We start from the raw sequence: 8039 nt of genomic DNA, 5'->3' as shown, positions 1-8039 counted from the left end.
AGGTGTGAGCTTTCGTGTTGCACACGAAAGCTCACACCTTGAATAAACCTTTGTTGGTCTTCAAGGTGCCACTGGACCCTAAATTTGCTCTAAATTTCAGGGTTCATGATGGGCAACGACACCGCCTTCTCTCACTGCGTCCTGACAACAGCCCTGCGAGGGAGGCCTGGCGGAGAGAACGTGCCTTGCCTCCCTATAAGCGTCACATCCCAAGCAAGGACGATTTGGATTCCCCCTCCCTGCAAAGCGCAGTTTGACTGACAGCGTGTTGGACCAGTGTGGGGCTTCTCTGTGTTTTAGCAGGCCTTTGGAGGCCTTCTGTGCCTGCACCTTGTACTCCCGCCTCCCTTTACCTGCCCACCAGGCCAGGATGAAAGGGTGGGCCGCCTGGCCCAAGCATGTGCTGCCGGCGGGAACTCGAAAGCAATTTAGGAGACAACGGAATAATCACTCTGAGGACTTACACAGCATTTGCAGAGTTCAAAACGTACCACACACATTAACCTGCAGTCTTCACACCAACCCTGTAAGATGGGCCGGTGTTATTACCCCTCAGTTGCTGATGGCTGGAGGACAGTTTATTCATGTAACGCTTGCATCAAGGGTGTTGAGGGTTGCCAGCCTCCAGGCAAGGCCTGGAGATCTGGAATCACATCTGATCTCTGGACTAGGGAAATCTGTTCCCCTTGGAGACCATAAACGTTTCAGAGAGTGAACTCAAGGGCACCACATCCCTGCAGAGCTCCCCTCCCCCCGCCATATCCTGCTCCCACCCACAACCTCCAGGAATTCCCTAACTTGGAGTTGGCAACCCTATGACATCCCTTTTGGTGGGCCAAGCCAGATGCAGATGTGCCAAGTGGCAGCTCTAGAGACCATGCTGCTACCTCCCCAACACAAACATCCATTTGCATCATGGGATTGAGCAACAGCGGCCATCTCGGAAGGGCTGTTGTGCACCTAACTGGAGAAGCCGGGGATCTGAACCCAGGACCTTTTGCTTGCTGCCAAGCAGGCGCCCTGTCTCACACAGCCCCACCCTATACAACACCTGGGAGCTCAACATCCCCACGCCTCCTCTCCTTCCCTTCCACCCTGGATATGCCGCTTTACCTCCTTTTGAATTTCCCAGCTCCCTTGCCCACCCCTTTTTGGACAGACGAAATGGTCTCTTCCGCAGCAATCAGACTCCTACAGGAAGAGACCATTCCAAAAGCGGCCGGGGCGGGTGGGGTGGAATCACGGAAGGGACCTGCAGGGCGACTCCAGAGAGCCTGTAGGGGGCGATACCAACCAGCCCGGAGGGGGAGATGAGAGGAAGAGATGAAACCGACCGGAGCCGAGTGGTCTGGTCCGCCGAGGTTCCGACAGCAATCGGGGGTGCCTGTGGGCGATTCCACCTGGGGCGTATGGAGGGGGGGAGGAGGGGATGGCGCGGAACGGAGGTGGAACCCACTATTGGAGCGCCGGGAATGAGAGAGTCGAAGCCTCCGGGAGGGGCCAGAGCGTCCCCATTCTTAAAGGAGCAGCGTTTGTTTTTGTTTTTCCTTAAGGGGAAGGTGGTGGCCGCACTTTTAAAAAAACATGGAGCTGAAAACAATCTCAGAGACAGGAATTTGTGCATCAAGCTGCTTTGAAGCAGAGCAGGGATGTGGGTGGGGCAGTGGAGGGGCATATGAGCAAGGAGACCAGGTGGGATCCATCAGGACTCCTGGAGTCAGCATAGGCATAGGGTTGACAGTTTCCAGGTGGGGCCTGGAGATCTCCCGGAATTCAAATGCATCTCCAGATGACAGTGATCGGTTCCCCTGGAGAAAATGGCAACTTGGCAGGGTGGACTCTGCTGAGAATCCCTCCAGTCCCCAAACCCCACCCTTTCCAGGCTCCACCCCCATAATCCCCCGGGAATTTCCCAACCCAGAGTTGGCTAGTGAACAATGTTCCCTCTAAGCTGTGCAGACTTGTGAGCAGAAATGCCACTTGGTGAGCGACTGGCATTAAAGTTGTGAGCGAGCGATTTGGCTACTGCATCAATTAGTTTGCTCCGGAGCCATCCTTCCTGAGCGAAGACAAAATGTTTGAGCCAGAGGCTAAAAATCTGTGAACTAGCTCACTCTCACTCAGCTTAGAGGGAACACTGCTAGTGTATTGATCTTTCCACCCTTATTTTCTATGTGAGGACTGGGCTGGCTAGGGTTGCCAACTCCAGCTTCAGAATTTCCTGGAGATTTGGGGGGTCGACCTCGGGGAGGGTGGATTTTGAAGAGGGGAGGGGCCTCGGCAGGGTACAGTGCCATAGAACTCCCCTCCAAAGCTGCCATTTTCTCAAAGGAATTGATCTCTGTTGCGTGGAGACCAGGTTCTAGCTCTGGGAGATCCCCAGGCCCCAGCTGGAGGCCGGCAGCCCTAGGGCACTTAAAACAGGTTTGGGGGAGCTGGGTTAGACCCAAGCTTAAATACAAAACAGAGGACGAGGGGCAAGTGACCGCAGATCCTAGAAGCCGACTGGAACCACAACATCGTTGGACTTAATATTATCTGTTGAGGCGCTTTGTTGTCTTAGTGTGTTAGCGATTTTTACTGATTTTAATGGATTGTGGCAATACGTTTTAATTGTAAATCTGCATTGATTGCAGATCTGTATGTTGGAACCTGTTCTGAGCCCAGAATGTGGGGAGGGCAGGCTATAAGTCTAATGAATGAATGAATAAAGCCAGTTTGGTGTCGTGGTGAAGTGCGCGGACTCTAATCTGGGAGGACCGGGTTTGATTCCCCGCTCCTCCACTTGCACCTGGCTGGATGACCTTGGGCAAGCCGTAGTTCTGATAAGAGCTGTTCTTCAAAAAGAGCCATTTCTGTCAGAACTCTCTCGCCCCACCTACCTCACAGGTGTCTGTTGTGGGGAGGGGAAGGGAAAGGAGTTTGTAAGCCGCTCTGAGACACCTTTGGGTAGTGAAGGGTGGGTATAAATCCAATCTCTTTTTCTTCTTCTTAATAAATAAGAAAGGGGTGTCCTTGGGAGCAATGTTCCCTCTAAGCTGTGGAGTCCTGTGAGCAAAAATTCTACTTTGTGAGCAACTGGCATCAAAGTTGTGAGCATGTGATTTGGCTGCTGCATAAATTAGGTTACTCTGGAGCCCTCCTTCCTGAGCTAAGACAAAAACGTGTGAGCCAGAGGCTAAAAAACTGTGAGCTAGCTCACACTAACTCAGCTTAGAGGGAACACTGCTTGGGAGACATTTCAGAATAAGAAAAATGTCCTGCATACACTCTTCAGGTGTAAGGCTGAAAGAAGTTACTCATTGTTTAACAATCCCACTCGACATTCCACAGATGACAACAGTAAGAGATTGGTTTCTTTGGCTGAGGAAGCACCAAGGATTTATAAGGTCTTTGTAATGTTTGTTTTATCTCCAAATATACAAGCAGAACACTGCAAGGGAAACAGCCACTTCTATCCTCGACAGCACAGCGGGCAGAGAGAGAGGGAGGGAGAGTCCCATGCCCCAAGGCACTTCACTTCCAGACAATCCATGACTCCCGAACTCACTCTCTGATTCTTTACATTCTTTCTGCATGTGCTCAGAGGCTTTCCTCAGTGCCACTAAGCAAAGTTACACCCTTCTAAATCCCTTGACGTCAGTGAGAAGAGTGTCACCTGTCTTAGGATGGCACTGCATTTGGTTAAAGAAGTCCTAAATTGTGAGTTTAACATTTTAGTTTTATGTATTTTTACGTACTTAAAAAAATATATATATTGTAAGCTGCCTTGAGCTTCGTGAGGAAGAAAGACGACTAAGGCCCCGTTCACATGGAGAAGTTGCCACGCTGAAGACATGGATGATAGGCGGATTTTCCGGGTGCGATCACACCGCAAAATCTGGGAAGCATGGTGCAGCCGTGGCTAACCCGTGTCTTGTTGCTGAAGATGCGGAGTAAAAAACCACCACATAGGATGTACTAGTTTCCGGAAAATGCGGGGCAAGGGCGGGCGATCACGTTTCCGCTGGAATCCCGTGACATCCGGCCGACGCCCGCCCATGTACCCTTGCAAACCGGACGGGGTGTTGTTTTTTTAAAAGTCTCCACAGGATGTGCACAAACGCCCACCGGTACATGCGCACACTGTGGTGAGGGGACAAAATTCCTGTTTGCAACAGAAGTGGCGCCTAGCGATTGCCAGTGTGATCGGCCGCGCCGCTTCTTTGCCGCGCTGCAGGATAGCTGTGTGATCGGCACCTAAGGGCATGCCCATGGGACCTCCACGGGACATGTGATCGGGCTGCCACTCGTTACTTTGCTCCGGGGCAAACAGCCACGCTTCCCCCCCACCCTCCGCATTTTCTGGCTCGTGTGACCGGGGCCTAATAAATGCTTTAAAAAAAGAAAGAAAGAAAAGAAAGAAATATGCGTTCCAGGACTGAATCCTAACACTGAAAGAAACATGGTGATATGAAGCGCCAATGAATCACTTTTCGAGTAAAAAGGAGGAGGAGGAAATAGAACGCTGTGGGTGTCTTTTCCCACCAAATGCAACATTCCTCTCCAAAGACCTGAACTTTCAGTATCCCCCTCCTTGGTATGACTGTGCATGAGTGTGACATTGTTGTGGGTGAACAATTGGTCCTAATTGTAGCTTTTAGTGGGCGGGTCCCCACTCTTTTAGTGGCAATAAAAATGTGAGCCAAGTGAAGAAGAATCTGGACATTAAAAAAAACAACAATCCTCTCCTCTCAGCACTGCCCGTGACATCTTCAGAGGGGAAACTGCGAGGTGTCCAAAGCTGCTAGAGACTGCTATGAGTGTTCGTGCTTGAGAATATTTGGTTTCGAGAGGGGGAGGTGGTACCAAGCTTCCAGGCTGCACATAATTCTTAAGAATTCCTCATAGGTTTCCTTAGAGGTTTTCCCATCCACGTACTAACCGGGGCTGATGCTTCTTAGCTTCCGAGATCATGAGGACATAAGAGGAGCCAATGTTGGATCAGGCCAATGGCCCCTCCAGTCCAACACTCTGTGTTACACAGTGGCCAAAAATACCAGGGGCCATCAGGAGGTCCACCAGTGGGGCCAGGACATTAGAAGCCCTCCCACTGTTGCCCCTCCCCCCAGCGCCAAGAAGACAGAGCATCCCTTGCCCCGACTGAGAGTTCCTTTCTGTACCTTGTGGCTGATAGCCACTGATGGATCTGTGCTCCATATGTTTATCCAATTCCCTCTTGAAGCCGTCCGTGCTTGTAGCCGCCACCACCTCCTGTGGCAGTGAATTCCAGGTGTTAATCACTCTTTGGGTGAAGAAGGACTTCCTTTTATCCGTTCTAACCCCATTGGACTAGCCCGGTCCATCCAGCAGCATTGGGAGGCCTGCCATCCTATATTATGAAGGCTGCTACGGAACGTATGACACTTATTATCCAAACTGCCTTGTAGTGGGGATTGCTTACAGCCAAGGTAGCTATGTTGGTCTGCGGTAAAAGGTAAAGGTTTCCCTTGCTGGAAAGCCAGTCGAATCCGACTCTAGGGGGTAGTGCTCATCTCCGTTTCCAAGCCCAAGAGCCAGCACTGTCCAAAGACTTTTCCGTGGTCATGTGGCCGGCATGACTAAATGCCAAGGCGCATGGAACGCCGTTTCCTTCCCACCAAAGCAGTACCTATTTATCTACTTGCAGTTCCTTGCTTTCAAACTGCTAGGCTGGCAGGAGCTGGGGCCAGAGACTGGAGCTCACACCGTTATGCAGCACTCGGGTCCCGAACTGCTGAACTACCGACCGTCCAGTCTGTAGCTCAGCATCTTAACCTCTGAGCCACCACGGCTCCTTGGTCTGTGGTCGAACAGCCTAGATTTGCGTCCAGTTGCACCAGAGATTTTCGAGGTATGAGTTTTTGAGAGTTAAAGCTCCCTTCATCTGGTACAAGAAGGAATGAGAGAAGGTACTTGTATCTAATGAAGGGAGATTTGACTCTGGAAAGCTCATACCCCCCAAAACATGGTCTCTTAGGTGCTCCTGGACTCGAATCGAGCTGTTCAATAAGCACATAATTATTATCTTTTGTAAAGGAAGGAGGTCCCCTGCCATGTGGATATCCTGCCTTCCCAATGGAAGCCACTTCTGCCTCGTTACGAAGCAGAGATGGAAAATATCTGTTGTTGGCAAGGAATCGGTCACACCCTTCAGGCACTCAGAATTTCCCATCCCGAAGGGATGTGGCTCAAGTCGATGCCAAGAGGAAAGAGAAATAAAGAAGGTGACATCTGGGCCTGAATTATATTCCTGAGGCTGGGAACGCCTGGTTGACCAGGTCTGTCCGATCCTTTTCTTCTGAAGAAGAGTCTGTCTTATAATTAAGCGTATTACTCAACTGAGACTCAAGACTCAGGACTATTTCAGGAAGGGAATGTAGCACATCTGGATCTGGCTTTTCCTAGAAGCCTCCCGGGACTGGGAGGATTACACGTATGCCTCTTTCAAGACAGCGATATCCGGAAACCTGGTGCCGGAGGCAGAGATAAGGGCAAGGGGGGCTTTGTATACCAAACCTGCTTTTGCCAAACCTGCCTCATTCTGCAAGCTGTAAAGCATGTACCAGAATTGGGGGGACCATCTTTAATTTCTGACTCAGACTCCATGGTGTTAAGCGCTGTCTGGCAAACAGGAGTTCTACAGGTGGCATTTTTTCCTGGCATGGCGGCCCACCGTGCCAAGAAAAACGCCACCTGTAGAACTCCTGTCTGCCAGGCAGCGCTTAACACCAAAGAACCTTGGGTTGCCAACCTCCGGGTGGAGTTCCGGGATTACAGCCACTTTCTAGGCTACAGAGATCAGTTCTCCTGGAGGAAATGGCTGCTTTGGAGGGTGGACTCTATGGCACTGTAGTACTTGTTGAGGCCCCTCCCCTCCCCAAACCCAGTCCTCCCTAAGCTCCACCCACCCCAAATCTCCAGGAATTTCCCAGCCCGGGGTTGGCAACCCTAAATCACCCCACTGACCTCTTTTCCCTCCCCATACCCCGCCCTCCCGAGGCCCCACCCCCAAATATCCAGGAATTTCCCAACCCGCAGTTGGCAACCCCGTTTTACGAATCGCTTTGTGAATTGCCCCCCAACTGTCTTGTTGAAATAGAAGAAGAAATGGAAACGCCAGGAGAAAAGAGTGACGGCGCGCATGGGGTTAAACCAAGGCTGGGCGCAATGCACTCTGGGCTAGGAGGCGGCCTGTCTCCGCGCGGCGCATGCCGGGACGCAGTGTGGCGGGTCTCTCGCTTTGCGCGCATTGCATGGCGGGTAGCGCGCGGTGCATGGTGGGAGGTGGCTGGCTCGGACGCGTGCGGGGCTCGTTGCGGGACGGGGCAGCCCCGGAAGGGGGAGAGGCGGTCGGTTCCGGTCCGGTAGCGGCGGCAGCAGGAGGAGGGGGAGCCCTCGGGGTGAGTCCTGGACCCCAAAGGCCTCCTTGGTCCTCCCTTCCTCTCCGGCTAGGTTGCTTCCCTGACCGGAGCTTGAAACTCCAACATGGGCTTTGGGCTGTTTGGGTAGAGGTTCTCTGGCGGGAACAGTTGCCTTGCACAGGCAGAGATCCAACAGGTGATGCACCTTGATTTTTTAGGGTCAGTCAGGGTTCTCTGGCGGCAACAGTTGCCTTGCACAGGCAGAGATCCAACGGGTGATGCACCTTAATTTTTTAGAGTCGGGGTTCCCTGGCGGCAACAGTTGCCTTGCACAGGGAGAGATCCAACAGGCGATGCTCCTTAATTTTTTTAGAGTCGGGGTTCTCTGGCGGCAGCAGTTGCCTTGCACAGGCAGAGATCCAACAGGTGATGCACCTTAATTTTTTAGAGTCGGGGTTCTCTGGCGGCAGCAGTTGCCTTGCACAGGCAGAGATCCAACAGGTGATGCACCTTGATTTTTTAAGGTCAGTCAGGGTTCTCTGGCGGCAACAGTTGCCTTGCACAGGCAGAGATCCAACAGGTGATGCACCTTGATTTTTTAGGGTCAGTCAGGGTTCTCTGGCGGCAACAGTTGCCTTGCACAGGCAGAGATCCAAC

General features: G+C 52.0%; 1 protein-coding gene across 3 annotated transcripts in view; it reads right to left on the bottom strand.

Moving 5' to 3' along the window:
* RABGGTA (Rab geranylgeranyltransferase, alpha subunit) overlaps nt 1-1439 on the bottom strand; it is a 31055-nt gene extending 29616 nt beyond the window's left edge. The window contains exon 1 of one of the 3 annotated variants that reach the window (XM_015406369.1): nt 1295-1439. The gene's annotated coding sequence lies outside the window, so the exon portion shown is untranslated. Of the gene's footprint in view, nt 1-1113; nt 1263-1294 lie in introns of those variants that run through there. The other 2 variants (XM_015406371.1, XM_015406370.1) reach the window with 2 other exon arrangements.
* Between the last annotated feature and the right edge of the window lie 6600 nt (nt 1440-8039).

Source organism: Gekko japonicus, unplaced genomic scaffold (genome assembly GCF_001447785.1).
Source record: "Gekko japonicus isolate JY-2015 unplaced genomic scaffold, Gekko_japonicus_V1.1 scaffold2686, whole genome shotgun sequence".
Classification (NCBI taxonomy): Eukaryota; Metazoa; Chordata; class Lepidosauria; order Squamata; family Gekkonidae; genus Gekko; species Gekko japonicus.
Note: the sequence above shows the minus strand (reverse complement) of the source record. Positions and strands in the feature narration are given on the sequence as shown.